Source organism: Rhyacophila brunnea, unplaced genomic scaffold (genome assembly GCF_057557595.1).
Source record: "Rhyacophila brunnea isolate RB1 unplaced genomic scaffold, BYU_Rbru_1.0 scaffold_11, whole genome shotgun sequence".
NCBI lineage: Eukaryota > Metazoa > Arthropoda > Insecta > Trichoptera > Rhyacophilidae > Rhyacophila > Rhyacophila brunnea.
The window spans coordinates 19,686,977-19,706,528 of NW_028232763.1; the positions used below are offsets into that span (position 1 = coordinate 19,686,977).

General features: G+C 28.5%; 1 protein-coding gene across 2 annotated transcripts in view; it reads left to right on the top strand.

The window, feature by feature from the left end:
- Positions 1-1,073: 1,073 nt before the first annotated feature.
- The window catches only part of VGlut (Vesicular glutamate transporter), a 92,233-nt gene continuing 73,754 nt past the window's right edge, over positions 1,074-19,552 (top strand). The window contains exons 1-2 of one of the 2 annotated variants that reach the window (XM_085959773.1): positions 1,074-1,172; positions 1,724-2,045. The gene's annotated coding sequence lies outside the window, so the exon portion shown is untranslated. The remainder of the gene's footprint in view (positions 1,173-1,723; positions 2,046-19,552) is intronic. The other variant, XM_085959781.1, reaches the window with a different exon arrangement.

Genomic DNA, 19,552 nt, shown 5'->3' on the forward strand with positions numbered 1-19,552 from the left:
ATAGAATACTGAAATGTCATTTTGATATTTCATATTGATTTCCAAAGTAACGCACGTATATATTAATAATGTAGTTGCTAGGACCCCTTAACAACCAATAATAGTGAGTAGTAAATATTACTTTTAACGAGTTTCTTCCGAAACATACAAAACAGAATTAACTGAAAATGAGTTCAATTCTGCTTAAAGATGGCCAAAAGTATTAAAAGAGTGCATTTTCGTCGTGTTCTGATATATTCTAAAAGTTTCAAATGTCTAGCTAGTCGGGAAGTTAGTTAAAAATCGTGGACAAACAAGAAAAAAATTGTACTGCACAAGAAAAAATCTGTACCGGACAAACAAGAATACGAGCTAATAAAAACGTGTTAATAAATAGTGCTGCATATCAAAAATATAGAAAAAATTTAGAAGTTTCAATATTATGACAATACAATTTAATTAAAATATATTATTTTGTTCATTATTTTTCTAATAAAACATTCATCCAGCAGTGGATTGACCCCATATGATAAAAAATGGGCGATACTGTAATATTATACTGGATGTATAACAGATCGAATAATACCTAAGTTTTTTTTGGTTTTTTCTACAATTCTTTGCTCCTCTCTCCTATGAACATTTTAAATAGTTAAACTCAGCAAGCTTAACTAAATCAAGTATACTTTAGTTTTAAATATACAATAAATATTCTATTAGAATAATTTAATAACCAATAATTCGATATAATTTTATTAAGTTTTGATAAGTTGAATAATTTATACTCACCTTTTTGATTTCACCAATACCTAATGAACATAAATTGATTATATAAATATTATAATAAAATTCACCCAACTCACTCATTTACTAAATATACAAATTCATGTTTTCCTTTACACTAGATGATTACAATATATTCAATATAATAATTATGTTGATAAGGTTTTCCCGCCAAATAACATAGTCACTCTCTTTGTTCCGTAGAGTCGTCCCCGGGCCGTTGCTAGAGTCGTGCGGCGGGGAAAAGCTCAAGGGAAACCCCGGGAGGGCGGGGGCAGAGGTAAACAACGCCACGCCGGTCTGTCAGTGCGCGGCGAGCACGTGACGGTGACGCATGAGGCGCGGGCGGCGCGGCGGACACTTTCAAACTTATCTCCACCAATATTGTTATTCGAAAATATGTCAATTTTCCGGTATAGATCACTAATCTACTACGCGAAAGCTACTAAGTTTTTTTTTTGTTAAAATATTTAAGTATTCAAAGTTTTTTATTTAATCTTTAGAATGTTTATAAAGTTTTTATAACAAGCTATCTTGACATCTTGAAGTATTTTCCGATGAAAATGCAATATATATATATATACTGAACATATTTATCAAATTTGTTAAGGCTTATTAATTTTTCTTGTGATTATACTATTTATACAAATACATACCTATATTGGAAAACTCAAATTATTGAAATTGAAATGAAATTGAAAGTTTTTTAGTATTTAAATATTAAATTCATGCATTGTATCTAAATTAAAGACAATCTGATACCTATACGTATTATGAGAACAATATTAATCTTTGCTGTGTATAATTTATTCAATATTCATTTTTAATGATATAAATTATTATTCTGGATGTTTGATGTTGATTTTTTTTGATAAATAATAATTGTATTGATACAAACTCTATGATTATGAATAAGTTAATAAAATGGTGTCAATTAAATTTCAAATCTTTTCTATTTTAACAGGTCCTGGAATATTTGTGAAAGTGTCCGTCACGCCGCCATGGAATGTTTATCTGAATACAAGTAGTTTCCGCCGATGGTCGCTAAATATTTAACAACATTTAATTTATTATTCAACTTTTGAGAATATCAATTTTCTACATATCAAGTAAATAAACGATTGATATCTTATTAACATAAAACATATAATTAAAAATAACTGGTCGTTGTCTATGATATAAAAATAATATTTAATAATCACTTAAAAGTACTCGATGTTAGTCATTATTTTTAACAATAAGTTGGTTCTATTGATTCGTGCAAATGCTGAAGTTTCTGGCGAGATGTAAGTATTTTGATTTTATATAATTCATAGAATGTAAATATTACTTACTATTTTTATATAACTATATATTATACGTAATCTAGAAATATTTTTTGAAAAAAATACATATATCTGAACATCATTACCAATTATTGATTCATGGCTTGTTATCAATATGTGATTCGAAAACTCATTTTAATAATAACCTTTGTTCCACATTATTACACTTTAATAGTTTGGAAAGAAAGTGTTGTTAGCTGTACAATTTTGATATAATAATATTGAGATTGGGCTATAAAGCTATGTTCAGATTGATTCACCTTTGTTTGATTAAACAAAATAAATAAATGCTAAACACATTAAACAAAAAAAAAACAATGAAGATGAATTTAATGCACTGCCTAAAAAAATAATTAAAATTAACTACAATATAATATATGTCTATATTATATAATGAAGATACTAATAGATTGTAGTGACTATAACTGTATGTTAACTCCTATAGGATATTTTCTATATAGGATCTCTTTCTCTCTCTCACATTGTAACTATTCATGAATATGTATTTTTTAATCATTGCATATTTATAAAAATGTCTTATTTTACTGTTTGGTCTGCTTTATTGAAATTTTTGCAAAATTGAGACCCCGTTAAACTATAGAAGGTCTGCCGGAGGGGATGACGACTAGCAGCTCTACCATGAATCACAGCGTATGGGATCCTAATTTTATCCATCTTCTTCACATTGCATTCAATATTTTTTTTATCTTCCCATCTGTCTACAACTTAAACATTGCAAATTTATAGAATTTGTTATTTTTATATGATTTACGAGGGTAGTTTTTTTGGTATCATCGTTTCTAGGATTTGTAACATACATTTGATTCAGACTATGTCGACTCTGGCCTGGATCCCATATTTAATTTAAATACAAATATTGTAAATTTTTTCATAAATTCCCATAATATAAACACTGAAGTATTGAAAACAAGAAGTTGTCGATTCTTTTATACAACATTTTTTTTTGTAGAATTATTAATAATCGTGTCCTTGCTTTTTCGTACAAGATGGTTGTTAGTTATTTTGAATAATCACAAACACCCAGGCTTTGAGGAAAACACATAAATATTGCGTGTCCTGACCGGGAATTGAACCCAGGAACTCTCGGGTGGAAGGCAAGCGCCTTACGCACTGCGCCACGAGAGCCGCCTATACAATATTATTGCACTCACTTATTTGAATACGTACAATGAATGACTCGGTAAAATTTGAATGCTATTTTTCCCTTGTACTTAGCAAATATACTTTGGTTAAAAAAATAGCTAACAACAAATTCTCTTACAAAATTGTAAACTTATATCAACATTGTGAAGGGTCAAGCAAACATCGTAGTTTACTATCTATATTTTATTATAAAAATATTATAGATTGATCTTTGTCGTGTCGGGTTTTAAATAGCTACAATGTGTCGCTCCAAAAGTTGGTGAAGGCAACACTATTTTCCTTGGCCTGTAGGATCTCGTCGAAGTTGCAGCTTACTGGGTGAGCCATGCATGAAAATAGGTGTTACATGCTTTACATATCATGGCACTCGCAGGTTTCGTCATCGGAGATCTCTCATTTCACCATATTGTCTCGGGTTCACCATAGTTCTCAGTATATTTAGGGCTTTCCATGTACAGTACCCGAGACTGTTTCCAGGTGGGAGATGCTTTGCTGGATTTAGAGATCCTCAGAGTCTAGGTTCGCCTCCCATGCGGACAGTCGATCTTCTTGCGGCGGTCAGAAGTATGATTGTCGCAATAAAGATTTTTTTGGATTTATAGATGATAATTGTTAACGGCCCACATGCTCAGCGTACGTCAAAATAGAGCTTTTATGCTATTTTCAAAGCATGATCCTGGACATTCCTTAAACGTTGTAGATAATCTATTTACATAATTTTGAAGCCTTACTATCCTTTATATTTATTTTAAATATTTGATTATTGCATAAAGTATTTTCATTACATAAAATAGTATTCTTTTAAACCTCTCGCTCTAATATTTTAGAATATAGTCATATTTCAGTACGTCCATGTGAAGTGGTGTTAAGAATTTTTATATTTATTAATTTTTAAAAGCATTTATAAAACTATTAGTAAAATTTATGTTGACATTATTATAGTGAAATATTTACAATAAAAAATTATATTGATAATCTCTGTGATCCCAAATTTGACAAGAATTAGGCATTTTATTATTCAAAAAATGGGCAAGATTTACAAATTTAAAGATAATTTTAAAGATACTAATTATAAGCTATGTTTTTAACCATTCAAATGTGATAAACATGCTACGAATAATGTTTGCTTTAGAATTATTATTGACCTAAGAATAAGGTAGTATTTTTTTGAAATACGCCATTTTTATTGGCATTTCCCAGTGGCTAAGCTAAGACATACGGCCATAGCCATAAATTGACAAACGATAAATAAAGTAGGGAGTAAGATCATAGTAACGCGCGTGTTTGAACATTTACCGTTAAAAAAAATTTGGTTAGGTAAAATTCTGAAACATTAGAGCGAGAGGTTTAAAAGAATACTATTTTATGTAATAAAAATACTTTATGCAGCCATCAAATGCTTAAAATAAATATAAAGGATAATAAGGCTTTAAAATTATGTATGTTGATTATCTAAAACGTATAAGGAATGTCCAGGATCATGCTTTGAAAATAGTGTAAAAGCTCCATTTTGACATACGCTGAGCATGTCCTCCCTTAATCTATTTTATTTCCATTGCGATGAACGCACTCATTTCACGCGTAAATATCACCGTTGTTGGTTAACAGACAATTTCACTTTGATGTATTCATATCTAATAAAGTTAAATAGTAAACTAGCCATCTGTCAAAAGTTATAATTTATTATTTTACGGGTACATTTTGTTAAAATATTTATATCTACTCATTAGTTTTGTATGATTTTGCTTGTACGTATTTAATATTGTATATATAGCACCCCTTACTATAATAATATCATTATTAGTCTAGTGACATAGCTTAAAACTTGTGCACTTTTATATAAAAGCATAAACTTTAACATGATTAGTAAGCATTATCATAAGAGTCATTTTTAGATGCGGAGTCGCTTCAAATTTTTCTTATCAGTCAATTCAATTTTAATGAATTTTCTATAATTACCGCAGATTAGATTGATTTTCAGTATGTTTATGTATTTTATAGTGATAAAAACTAATTTGATGTACAAAAATTACGATTTTGAATTGAAAGCTCATAAAATACCAAGATGGCGGCCAAAATATCAATTTGCTATATCATTACCATCGGCTTTGATTCATTTTCGGCTTAGGCATATATTTTAAGATTTTCAATAGTAATTTAAAATTAACCACGATGGCCGTGCGGTTTAAGCGTCGTCGTATAACGTCGTTGGTCCGAGGCTCGAATCCTGGATCAGGCAAGTACACATATTGTTTTTCAATTTGCGTATAAGTCAGAGTATGGACCTAATAGGTTGAGGAAGTGGCTAACATATATGTCTTGTAAAAACAAAATCTGTTAAAACAAGCCTCTACCCTACATATGATCTTATTAGAATCGGACATGGTCAATTTTTTTTTGAAATTAAACTGAATATTGTATAATACGACCAAGAAATACTATGATGGCGGCTAAAAATACATTGTTTATTTTTTTTCTAATTAAGTAAAGTGATTATTTTTAAGGAATTTTAATAAAAAGTTTTCACACATTTTAAAATATTGCTAACTTATTCATATTTCTCATATTTGTATACATACTAATAGAAAAAGTATACTAATAATATTATAGTCTTGACGTTTTGTGTACATATTTTTATTATATAGAAAACAATGTTTTAAATGTTTCATAACATAAGCATACTTTCAAGGAAACTGAACTTTGTATTTGAAATATTTAACTAACGTACAAAAATAAAAATAAGAAGCTTCATTTTTTCCTATCTCATATTGAATATACCGTAAACGCTTTTATAAAATGGTATACGATATATAAATCAATGTAGACAGGTATTTAATATCAGTTGCCTAGCAAAAGTACGATGCTTATATTATAATATATATTCGTGGGTTCAAAATGGAAACCTATTTTCCTTTTCGTAACTCAGTCCATGCATTTTTTCTAACACATCATGTTTCGTTGATTTATAATAAATTGAATTAAACTTCACTTAAATATTTAGATTTCAATTATTATACGGACATAAGACTACTTGCTGGACAGAGGGCCGACTTTTTCATCTATGGGTGGCAGGTTGTAATGTCGCAGCAATTTTGAAAATTGAATTTACAATCAATTGTAATGCCACACTATATTTAATAAAGTAAAACATCAGTTAGTTTAATGGACATGTAAAAATATTTTAAAAATGTAGTGAATGACTCATAAATTAGTTAAGTTAAAAATACTGTATATATTACTTATTATTAATAACGATATTACAACTTAAAATCTAATCTAATTAAACAATTTTGTAAATGCTTGTAAAAATTACGGAATATGTAGAAATTATTCAAATGAATATCATTTTGTAAGTCAGTTTTTGAAAATAAAATTATTAAGACATATTGCACAAAGTAAAAATGCTTCTTTTAGAGACATCTTAGTATAATAGTAACTATTACAAAATATATAAGTTTATTAAAATAAAGTATTTTACAGAAATACAGATACAAATTGTACAGTTAATTCAAATAATTGAAACTTTTTAATGACTGAGTATGATTTTTTAGTAATCCTGTTCATTAAAAACCAATGATATAGTGTAGGTACTTTGAATTTAAATATAACACACATTTTATGACGTATTTTTTTTTGTTAATTGAAAAACATATTTTATTTATATATACAGGGGACATCGATAATTGATGTAAGGATTTATATTTCAAAAAAAGTTTATCCGCGTACTGTCGAAAATTCTTGTGTAATAGTTTGAATATATTTTACATATTTTACAATATCAGAATTATATTGTAAAATATAGTTACAATTTAGTAAAAACTTGAATGAGTTACTATAACATGTAATATATTATTAATATATGATTGTTTTAAAGAAATGGTTTAATTTTTAATATGCAAAGAAATTAATTTTACTAGCGTAAAAAGCGGTAACACGCTATATTACTATTAGTATTATATATGTTTAAATCAATCCATAATTTATATTTTGATGCGTGGAAAAAGCTATGGAAGGTAAGTATGTAGGTGTGCGGGGGAAAATCTCAAAGGCAGGTGGCTACGGCGGCAGGTAGCGTAGAGCTTCAATATTCCATTACGGCGTAGCGGTGGGCGTAGCCAGGCACGTAGCACCGCCTACCAGTTCCGCTTCAATTGTTTTCAACTACCCAGCCATACTGCCTGCAAAATTAAAGCAATGTCAACAAATTTGCATAGGAAAACGTTAGAAACCAATTTAAAAGTTAAATTGTTTTTATTTTAATTAAAATGGAAATATTTATATAATATTTCGAATAAAGGAATCATACAAGTTAGTGATAGTTAGTTATACATAATTTGAATAAGTATTATATCGGTATTGTGTTTTATTTTAATTATTACACAGTTTTTTGCAATACGTGATAATTATTATTAAAACTTAAAAATTGAAATAATTCGTTTTTATTTCCTTAAATTTAGTATACTAGATATTTAGTCATTGATAGTATAAATTAGTAATGTAGGTATCATATAATTGTCTCTTATATAAATATATATAATTGGCAATGTTCCATTGATATCAGTTTGTTATTGAATTTTATTAATTAGTATAATAATGAATGCATTTACGGTACTTCATGGTACTGTCATGTATGGTATTTAGATAAGGGATGTTTTTGTTGACTACGACTAAAATGATCCATTTCCTTTTACATCTTTATTCTATTCACTAAAGTCAATACTCACCAATATAGAACTGATCTCACGTTTTTGAGCTGATTAAAAACCAATTGTTGCATATCTGTAGTCTTAGAAATAAAAAAAGACATCAATAAATACACACATAAATATAAAAGCTATTGGGATGATAGGAAGATAACTTTATGTGTTTTAGTTTTTTGGAAATTATGAATTATTGTAAATGATAGTTTAAGATAAAAATGCGGGGCATTTACTATGAGATTTTTAAGAAGTATGTATTGTATTCTTAGATTGAAATAATCGTTATCTTTTCATATAAAACATTATCTTGTCGTTTGAATTTCGTAAATAACGGTTAGTAAATGTTGAATTAATTTTAGAAATATACTCAAAGTATGAAATAAATATATACCTCATCCAAATTGTTTTTGCTAACTGTACTCACGATATTTTTCAGCGGATGTTTCAGAATCGAAAATGATAAGGAAGTAACAAAGTTAAACTCAGTTTATAAGAAAAACTAATACATATATTATATTTTTCAAGCTGATATACGAGTATCATGATAAATAATTCTTTAGAATTTGATAAAATAGAAAAATCTATATGCTTTTTTTCCATATTCATTAGGTACTATAATTGTGTGTAAAAATATTAAACTTGTACTACCAATTTTTACTGTCTGGAATTTATTTATTTAACCAGTAATAGTTATAAAGCATTACAGCAACGGCCACAAATCAGTCCTGAAATCCTATGTAGGTATTTAACAGTGAAAATAGTTACAGATCAATAAAAAACATATTATTGAGTGAAGTAGAAGACATAATTGGGGAAAACTTTTATCCAGAGGTGGATCGATCATACCCTATGGTGGTATCAAATTAATGAGACAAGTTGCGTTAACGTGAAGTATGATTAATAAAACTCTTTTTCTGATTCTGAAAATTATTACAACTTTCATGAAAAACCGGAATATTTTATTATTTAAAAGTACGAAAAGTAAAATACATACTTTATATTATATAACTGTGGGTAAAAAAAAATAACATTAAACTGATACATACATTTCAGATTAGGATAATTTTATTAAACGTACCTATTTAGTTGAAATTGAAAATTATTTAATAAGATACATATACAGATAACAGCCATCTGTTGTGCTATTGTTACTATTGGATTAACAATTATTTTTATCAGTAATGTCAAATGAAATTAGATTACTTTGAAATATAATAAAACTCACATAACGTGTTTCTATTAGTTACCATCTACTTATTTAAAGATTTTGTTAAGTACGTAGAAGTGTTTATTAAGATTCTCACCCTAATAATTTCTCTCTAAGAAGGGGGAGAGAAAGAGATAAAAACTGCCGATCGAAGAAATCATTTGGCTTAACGACTTCCCCTTTAATGATATCGTTATCAAAATATTATCAAAGGTTGACGTAACGAGACTTATTGATTATGTTTTACATATTAAATTAAATTAAAATAAAGATTTATGATTTTCCAAAATATAATTCAAAGTGGGTACATGAATTACAATGACCGCTGGGCGCAGATTTCAAAAAATAATTATATTCAAAAATCTGATAAATAGTGGGATATGAACTCACATCTTCTATTATTATGGCGAAAGCTCTTATGTTTTGATTTATCTATCCGTTTATGATTCATCTGAATTATTAGTAATAGCTGCGCTATAATTATATAAGCTACAATATATTCCACAAAATGAAAGTTGACAAGCTTTTAGCGTCCAGTGTAATCCAATTTGGGAATTAGTGAATATATTGTAGTTATGATTCATTCTTTTGACCTGCACATACAGGTACACTGTGCATCCACGATGTTCCTCAAAGGTGAGAAGGCCGTTATTGGTGAATTTCATCTTTCTCCGCTTCCAAACCTTAATGCTGAAAAAGTATCACTGAGTAAGCGGAAAATACGTCAAATGACACTGGATGCGGCGTCAAAGACCTAGCAGCGAAAGTGGGATGGTTCCACCAAGGGCAAATACACATATTTGTTCCTTACTAATGTCCAATGGTGCTGTAGCACATGCAACTGTAGCGAGAACAAAAGATTGCTTCAAATTAGCTGAAATGTGCTATTTCTACTGACATATGCGCTAGCGCATCCGTTTCCACCACGAGTTGATTCCGTTCAAGAATCCGTGAAACTATACCAATTTTAAAACCATGTAAAAGTTTACTTTAGGCATTTGTAAAATAAAATTTTCATTTAATTCCGATTCTCTCATTATTCCGAAATTCCGGTATTTTAAATAATCTTTCATCCACAATGATCACTGATATTTCCAATGTTTTCTTCACACCTTTATCAATACTAACATAGCATCATCAATTACATCCATTGTAACTGGCTATATTGTTTGATGCACAATTATGGATAATTGAACGCATGCACTAAACAACTCAGTATTGAAAAGCAAAATTTTAAATTGAAAACGCACAAGTGTGAACATATAATATCTCAGTTTTTAGTTCCTCAGACCAGTACGTATTCGACTATCTACTATAATATTCTTAATAAACTTGTAGTAGGTAGTATTGCCATCTTTAACTTGAACAAGAAGGAGAGAGGATGGAGAAAGTGTACGGCTTTGCCAGGATGATAGTCACATGAAAGGTATATTTTGAATATATGGATTGAAGTCGAAATGCGGAAAGTAGCTTCCCAGCCAAAGTATGTTAAAATATATAAACTTTGAATGATACATATAAAAATTATGAAGCCAAACAGTTTATATGGCAGCAAAATATTTACTTACTTCGTGGCTGGACAAAAATATATTTTAATTAGCATGCAGTAAGGAATATTTTAGAATGTTGAAAAGAAACCAAAAATAAACTATACAAAATATACCATAGGTTGTGATACGAGGATGGGTTATTGTGACAAAAGTTGATAGGACGACAAGGATTCAGGCCTCAAATATCCTTTGTACATGCACTTAAACACATTAATGGATAACAAGATAAAGTAATATTTGAGTCGAATTTGTAAATATAGTTTTTGCTACAATGAAAAATTATTTCATTGTTTTAAAGCTACACACATTTAGTTATAAATATATCATTGCTTTGAAAGGGTAAAGCATTTTAAAATTAGCATACAACATTAAAGTTGGCTTAAACGGCATTTAAATAATAAGTTAGCCAAGCACAGAAATAAAGTTAATCGATGCAAAGTAGCTTCAGATGGATGGGGGTAGAATGTTACGGACGCTGGAGATAGAGAAGGTGAAATTTAGGGGTGGAAGGGTTGGGTGGCTGTCAGAAGGGTAACAAAATCGTAGGCGTAGTACGGCGTCATCACTTTAAAAAATATATCTATTCCTCTTCAATGAGTTAGTTGACAGTTTTAAATTGAGCATTTGGCAGACAAGAGAGTTAATAATAATTAATGAATGCATGATTTCATAAATCATTTGATTTAGGTAAATATTAAAATTAAAGATTTTTTCAATAAAAAATATTTAAACATACATTTCGGTTTATCCCATATCGAAATTACATCAACGGTTCTTGCAAGTTAAGTTCTATAATGTATCAAAAAATCAATCTTTCGAGCGCTTGATCGGTATAGATTAGGTATAATATTTTATCAATGTAATATGATTTTATTTTAAATTATAGAGTAACGATACTTAAAATAAAACTCTTTTATGGTAATTATATTATTTTACCTACCTTTAAAATGTTAATTAACCTGATGAAAAAGGCAGGGCATAATGACATATTTTGTAAAAAATCTAAAAAAAATCTTTACTAACCGGAATTCTTCTCGTGTATACTAACATCGCGTATTTTGAATAAAATATTTAATTATATATCCCAATAATTAGTTAGGTTAGGTTGACAATTTGCTATAAGGATTAATTTGGTACAATCTTGGATAATTTATATGCTACAGAAAGGATTTACAATTTAAGAAAGTTTATTAAAAATAATCAAAGAACTGAAATTAACTCAATTAACTTAAAATCAATAAATCCCAATTCTAAATTAGTATTGGTACATATCCCGTATCACCATCAATTTACGGCTGAATTAGCAAATTGATAGTTCAACTGACTTGAATAATTCCGGAGATTAAGTCCAAAAAAATATATTAAGTTAATATTATCTTATACAGAAGTTTGAGAAGAAAATTTCGGCATGCCTACTTAAATATTTTTATTTCAATACCTCGGTAATAATGATATAATGGATTATCAATGATATCACCATTTTAGTTTCTTCCGGCATTATACACATTTACCAATGGTAAGTATTATTACCGATTAGTTATTTTTTTATAAATTAAATGAACTTATTAAAAGGTTGTGGTCTTCCAAACTATGGGGAAATGAAAAATAGTGGGAGAGGATTAAAAATAAAATGCGTGTCTTGGGTGCTAAATATAAAATACTGGACTAAAATCAGATCAGTTGAGGAGCTGTCTTCGGGCAGTCATCTCGCATTTAAAAAATTTATATTGGAAATTTGACCTCTGCTAGTTCCAGACTGATAAGTACCTGAATCGAATATGCATAAACAAAAATATTTTTCAAGTAGAAATTATTTTTGAAAAATTACGTTAATGTTAATTATATTTTTTACCCGAAAATAAAAAAAAGTATTTTAACTGAGCACCCTGTTTTTAAATCTCAACCCATTTTACGTGACAGTCTAGCTGTAGAAGCAAAGTCGTATATTAAGCAAAAGGGGAGATGGTAAATAAATCTTCAAGTACTTGCTTGCCATACACCAGCAAATGAATTCATTGTGAACGGGTATTTATCTGATACTTAGTTGGTAATTGAGTTCTTTTACTTTAGATAGCAAGTCGAGGATTTAAAAACGGGAGATTTTTTCTGTGAGTTAACTAATCTCTAGGTGATATTAATTATTTCAGATTAATGCATGCATGTTTAGTAGGTATTAACCAATATGATGAAGGTAAAGCTTTTGAAATATATTATGAAAATGATGGCAAAAAGGACAATTACGACTATTAATTTTCATAAAAGTATTAATAAGATACATTTGAATTGATAAAAAGTGACACTTTGGATAAAATGAAATTAATATGAACTTACAGAAGGTCCCGTTTAAAAAGAAAATTGAACTGCCTTTAATTTATACGTGTGTATCAATAAACTCAGCAAAAGAATAAATTACTTACTAGTATTTCTTAATATTTTAATTATTTATATCAACCGTGGTTTGTATACTCGATAGACATTATCAAATGTGAGTATCAAAATATGTTTTGGAATAAGTTTATCTAAAAATATTAAATATAAAAAATTAGAGGAATAATTATTATCAGATAGTAATGTATTTAAGATATGACTGTGGATTATTAGCGGAAAATAATGATCATTAATGAAGATATATGTGTTTATTTCTCATGCTTGATTTATATAATACATGGTACATATATTGTTTAAATTTTTATTTATGGCTAACGTGAATAATTTGTTTGGTGAAGGTTAGAGGTTGGGGCTCCAAGCCTGATGCATCTTATTATAACTTAATGTTAACACAAAGTATTGTTAACACATTACCATTGTAGTACATACGGAAGGTTAATGCTATTTCTATAACAAGGTTATTTAAATTATTTTATTGTGATAATACAAAAAAAAAATAGTATAACAGGGCATTAGACCCAATAAAATTACCTAATAATAATGAATCAATATTGGTTACACTGAAGCTATAATATAAATAAATGCCCAGGTTTAGAGAAAATTACATAGATGTATTGTAACCTCATCGGGATCGAGCCCGGTGCTCCCGGATAAGAAGCCTGTGCATTACGCATAGAGATAAGAGGGTCACATTATAAATTTACTCATATATGTGATAGACTGCTGTAGTGACCGTTTCTGAAGTCATTGGTTGTGAGTTTAAATCGTTTGTCAGAAAATGTTTTTTTTTATTATTTTTTGATCCAGACGATGGATCCAGACGATGAAAGGTTGAGCAAGTAGCTTATTTTTAATTATAATTTAGATATCTCTTTCGGAATTCAGCCAAAATTTGCGTAAATTTGTAGTTCTAATGAAAAAAATGTAAAATGTTTTTATCTAAAATTATCATAAGTAGTATTATCTCTCTGACATATTATTAGGGATGTTGTATTTCGACTTCAGCGTATAGTATAACTTGTCCAATTATATTGTATTAGTAAAATCCACCCTTGACAAAATAGTCAAAATTAAAATAAATCACGGCTAATGAAGCGGCCATCCTTATAATCGGCTTCAAGTCACGTGCCTCTTCAATATGAAATATCCTGCTTCAAAGTTATCATCTACTTTGCCATTCGCACGGTTACTTCCATACTCTTTGATACTAGAAAGCTTTTCATAGTAGGTAGCCCCACAGGTATTGGAGCTTTCACAAATACAAGTTATTAGCTGTTCAAAGTGAGGTTGCCAGGCAACAGACGGTATGCAACCCCCGGCCCTCCAAACTTTCCCCGCCACCCACCCTAGATTGGAAATTAATTCCCAGAATGTGAAGTCAATTGAAACTAATGCAGTATACTACCGCTAAGTGAGTTATATTATAATATAGCATACACCTTAATACTGGATATTGCATATCAGAATAATATGAATATATAGCATTAATTACGAATTAGTGTTCATTTAAGATGTTTGTTTAATTGTTACGTTTGTTACATGATAATATAATTATAGCTAAACACCAAATATAAATTAAACTGTACCCATCACATTGATAAGGTAAAATCCTAGATTTTTTTCTGTTCAAGAAAATAGGTATTTTTAAAGCATGCTCAAAACAAACATTTAATGAATATTTATATAATTAAACTTTTTTTTGATGATAAATGAATAAAACACAAAATTTAAGAATTTTAAGTTTTTTTTTAAATACTGATAGGTACATAATTCGGAGAGTTTTTTTAACAGGTTGAGCAAGTGACTAATATTTACTTAATCTCTTGAAATACCTATACTTTGTAAGGCGATCAAGATTCATATCGGACTATAGAGTTAATGGAAAAAAACCTAAGCAAATACCTGTTTGAAAAAATATTTATAACAAAAATATTGGCCGGACGGGACTCAAACCCATAAATTCTGTATTATGTATGAGCTATGTGAAATGCATCGATAGTAATGAAATTTGATAACGCCTTTGATACATAATAATTGATAGTTAAGTTTGTGGTTATTATATATGCAAGTGCATGTGGCTAAATTTGTAAAATAAGTAAATTGCAACTAAAATTTTAGGAATTAACCTTGATTGAAAATCACAAAAGATCGTCGTCAAACGAAATTTGATAATGTGATGGATGCATAGTTACTATTAATTTTGCCATAGTTGGGTGTGGTGCAGGAGACTAAAGGAGTTGAAGTATGGCCTTATGGTGGAGAGGGTTCAGAAGAAATTCTTGAGACTCCTTTATTTGAGGTTGTACGGATACTATCCGTGGCTTTATCCAACTGACTTTCTCTTAGGCATGCTTACATACTGCAGTTTGCAATTTAGAAGAAATCTTTATTTGGCTATGTATTTTTTTCGACTTATACGAGGTATAAATGAGAACTCTGCCATTCTGGGCAGTGTTGACCTGTGTGTCTCTGATAACTATCTTAGAAATAGAGAACATCAGTTGTTTATTCTCCCAAGGTGCAGAACCAACCTGCCACTGGTAATGCCAATTGGGAGGGCGATAACTATGTTCAACGAAATTGCTTCGGGTGTTGATATATTCCACCTACGTGAGGATGAGTATAGGTGGACGTTATTTTATAAATTTTTAAAATAGGGTCTGCTTAACTCATCCGGTGTATTTCCATGTACCTATATAATAATATTTTTGTATGTACATTTATTTCTATTGTTTAATAACATACTATCTATCTCTTTTTTTATGTCATGTTGTGAACGTCTTAAACTAATAATTTGTAATGTCCACAATATGTAAAAAAAAAAAAATTGAAATTGAAAAATAAATTGAAAATTGAAATTAAATTGGTAAAGCACATTGGAAGAAATCCGATGGATGCAAGACCGAGTTTCACCCGGCTCCAATATTTTTTCGAAATATTTGTATCTAATCGGTATATTTCTGAGTTGTTCAGAATTTTGTAACTACCTAATTATTAGCTGAGTTTGCTTGTACTTGGTAGAAGTTTAGTTTACAAAAATATTGTACTACTTATTGTTTTATTAGTCGATAGATAGTTTGGTTGTCATACTGTTATTAAAGCTGCAAATATAAACGATTCATCTCTGTTTAAGTAGGTACTTTTCTCATAGAAAGAGATTAGATCTTCTCTCATATTTCATCTGGTGATTATTTCAGAAATAATACCTCAATATAAAGTATTTTTAGAAGGTATATTATTCATTATATGGGTATTTTATGAAGAAAATATACGATGGATTATTGAATATGAAAAAAACAAATAATACATTTATCCCTATAATATGATATTTACAATCTTATGTCAATATATATATTCTCAATGTTTATGCATGCTAATATTAATAATAAATAGCAGTCATAAGTCACAAATATATCGTAAAGATGTGTCACTACATGTCGTAAAATATTATTATCAATTATAGTCAGTAATAATAATTCTTAAAGATAGCCATAATCTATTTCCCAACCCTTATATTATTATATAACGCGTAAAAATAATTGCGATGAATTTATTTTCAATATTTTTTTATTAGAGCTATAAGTATGGTAGGTAATGATAAGTGGTGGACTTGTTTTGAAACCTGTTGACACTGTCGTCGTTTATTACTAATAATGGAAATACATGGTACGAGTATTATAAAAAATAAACATTTTAATGTTAATTATATTTTTAGTTTTTGTACTTTTTCCACAATTTTTCATTTAACAGACATTTTCATTGGTCTAATTGAAAATGTCTATTGAAATTGACAATGACTTATGTTAAATTAAAAATCGTGTAATAAGTACAAATCATGTAAATATTACTTTAATATTAAAATATTTGTTTTTATATTAATAATAATTCATCTCAGAAAGTGTATGAGAAATAGAAATGTAAAAAGAAATTGGTGTCAGACGGGACTCGAATTCGTATCCATCGGGATATACAATGGTACATTCTATAATATTATGTATTATTTAAAGAATAAAACAAGTTTAATTTATAAAATATAAATTAAATGGTTAAAAATATAATTTATTACATTTATCAGTAAAAGTTATTTTAATTAATTTTAATAAATGTTACATTTTGAAAAATATACCTAAAATGGGATTTAATATACTAAAACTTTTACTCTGATTATTTTTCCGCGTCATGGATTCTTTTACGAGCAGGTTATTCAGCATCGAAATCGCTCCTCTGGGAATAAAGGCTTATTTATAAACGCTTGAAGAGAAAATACCATTTTTCTAGGTTTTATTTTGATTATTTTTCGCAATATAATTTTCGGATTATTTTTTTATAATCTTATTATTATATATACTTATGTATTTTTTTATTATTAAATTCTGTAATAATTTAATACAAATTATGCATAATTAAGATTTAATATTTCATGCATAATCTTGTGTTTATAAAATACTAGATTACCACTGCAATATATAATTAGAAATTAATATATTCCTCAAACTATAGATATGAATATAACATAGAATTTATTATAATTTCTTTCAATGCGCGTATACATTTTTCAAATTTAAACTTAGTTAAGTTTATTTATTTTACAGTATTGATCACGGTGATAAAAAAGTCAAGTAATTCTAAAAAGTAATGAAAAAACCCATATTATATCTTGGGGAAAAATTGAGAGAGAAAATAAAGGTACCTAAGGGAAAATTTATTGCTGTATGAAAATTTAATTTCACGGGCTGGGCTTTCGTAAATGAAGCCTCCACGCTTCAATACGCGCGGCCATCTTTCACTGAATCTTTTTTGGTCTAAAATATAATTAATTTTAACGTGCCCTCTTTTTGGTATTATTGAAAATCGATTTTATTAATACTTTCATAACCGTTAACGAGCATGGGCATTGAAAACAAAGTCCGTATATCAAAATTGGATATAAAGAATATTATGAAATTAGAGCGGTTAATTTTACAACGTTTTTATTAAGTCGTATTCTTGTTTGTCTCTAAATCTTACAATCAATTTTTAGCTAACTTCCCGACTAACTAGACATTTGAAACTTTTAGAATATATCAGAACACGATGCCAAAGCATTCTTTTAATAATTTTAGCTATATTTAAGCAGAATTGAATTCATTTTCAGTTAATTCTGTTTTATATGAAAAATTATTTTGGAAGACATCCGTAAAAAGTAAAACACTATTATTGGTTGCTAGGGGTGTGGGGTCCTAGACACAAAATTATTAATATATACGTGCGTTACTATTATATTTATTGCGTATTTCTATCAAGTACAATTTTTTTTGATCGTTTAAGCTAGTCAAGTTAAGTTTATATGATTCAACAGAAAATTTAAAAACGTTGTATATATAAAGTTCTTTTTAACTTGTAATTATTTATATATTTTTATGTATATATAATATAAGTATAATATGTATGCGTTGTTTAACAACTTTCCAAATATATGAGATATTAAGCTAAAGTAGGTTTTGTATTACCAGATTTTTGTTTTTACGGGAAATGGAATGTTAGCCACTTCTTAACCAAAGAAGCTGAACAATTTATTATTACATTTTTATTTGGATTGTTATCTGTTATTGACTGCTATAATTTCAAAGATTTGCTTGCCCGCGATGGCCGAACGGTAACATATCTGCTTGGTAAGTCGGAGAGGGTCTCGGGTTTGAATCTCTGGAACTTTTTTCAAATGCTGTTTTTCAATTGAACTCTTAGCATGTATTTCATAGGTTGAGCAAGTGGTTGACATGCATTTATTGTGACAAAAAACTGTTACAAACATCGCTTCGCGAGATGGCCAAAATCCTCACCGGATTGTATAACAAATGAAAAAAATAATCATGTGTATCAATATTGTGACTACATAATATGTTTATAAATACGTTATTTTTAGAATATCACACATATACATTGAAAAGTTGTTGGTACGGAGCGGAACTAGAACTCAAATCTATTGGATTCCGGCTAGCGTATTTTACCAAATTAAGCCACCTGAACTAATTTCTCAAAAGACTATTTTTAGAAAAGACTATTTCTCATTCAATTAAAAATATGTAGTTAAATTTAAAACCATTAGATTAATAATTATTTTTAATTACTGAATATGAATTATTTATTTTAAAAATATAGGTAACTCTACAGTTGTCATAAATTAAATATGTATTCATCATTTTTTATAAACAGATCATAATAAAGTTTTAGAAAAGTTAATGAAATATTATTTATAGACCAAAATCATAAATTATTAGAGTAATAATTTTTAGGTGGGTGGCCCAAATAGAGATAACTCATTTGATGTCAATAATTAGTATTAATTAAACATAGCCGTCGAGTTATTGTATTGATCAGTGAAGACAATTATTTCAAAGGCCACCATTTTGTCAGATGCGTATTTCTAACGTTACATAACCATAATCCTACCAACATTTACGTATTCCATTCGCATACAAT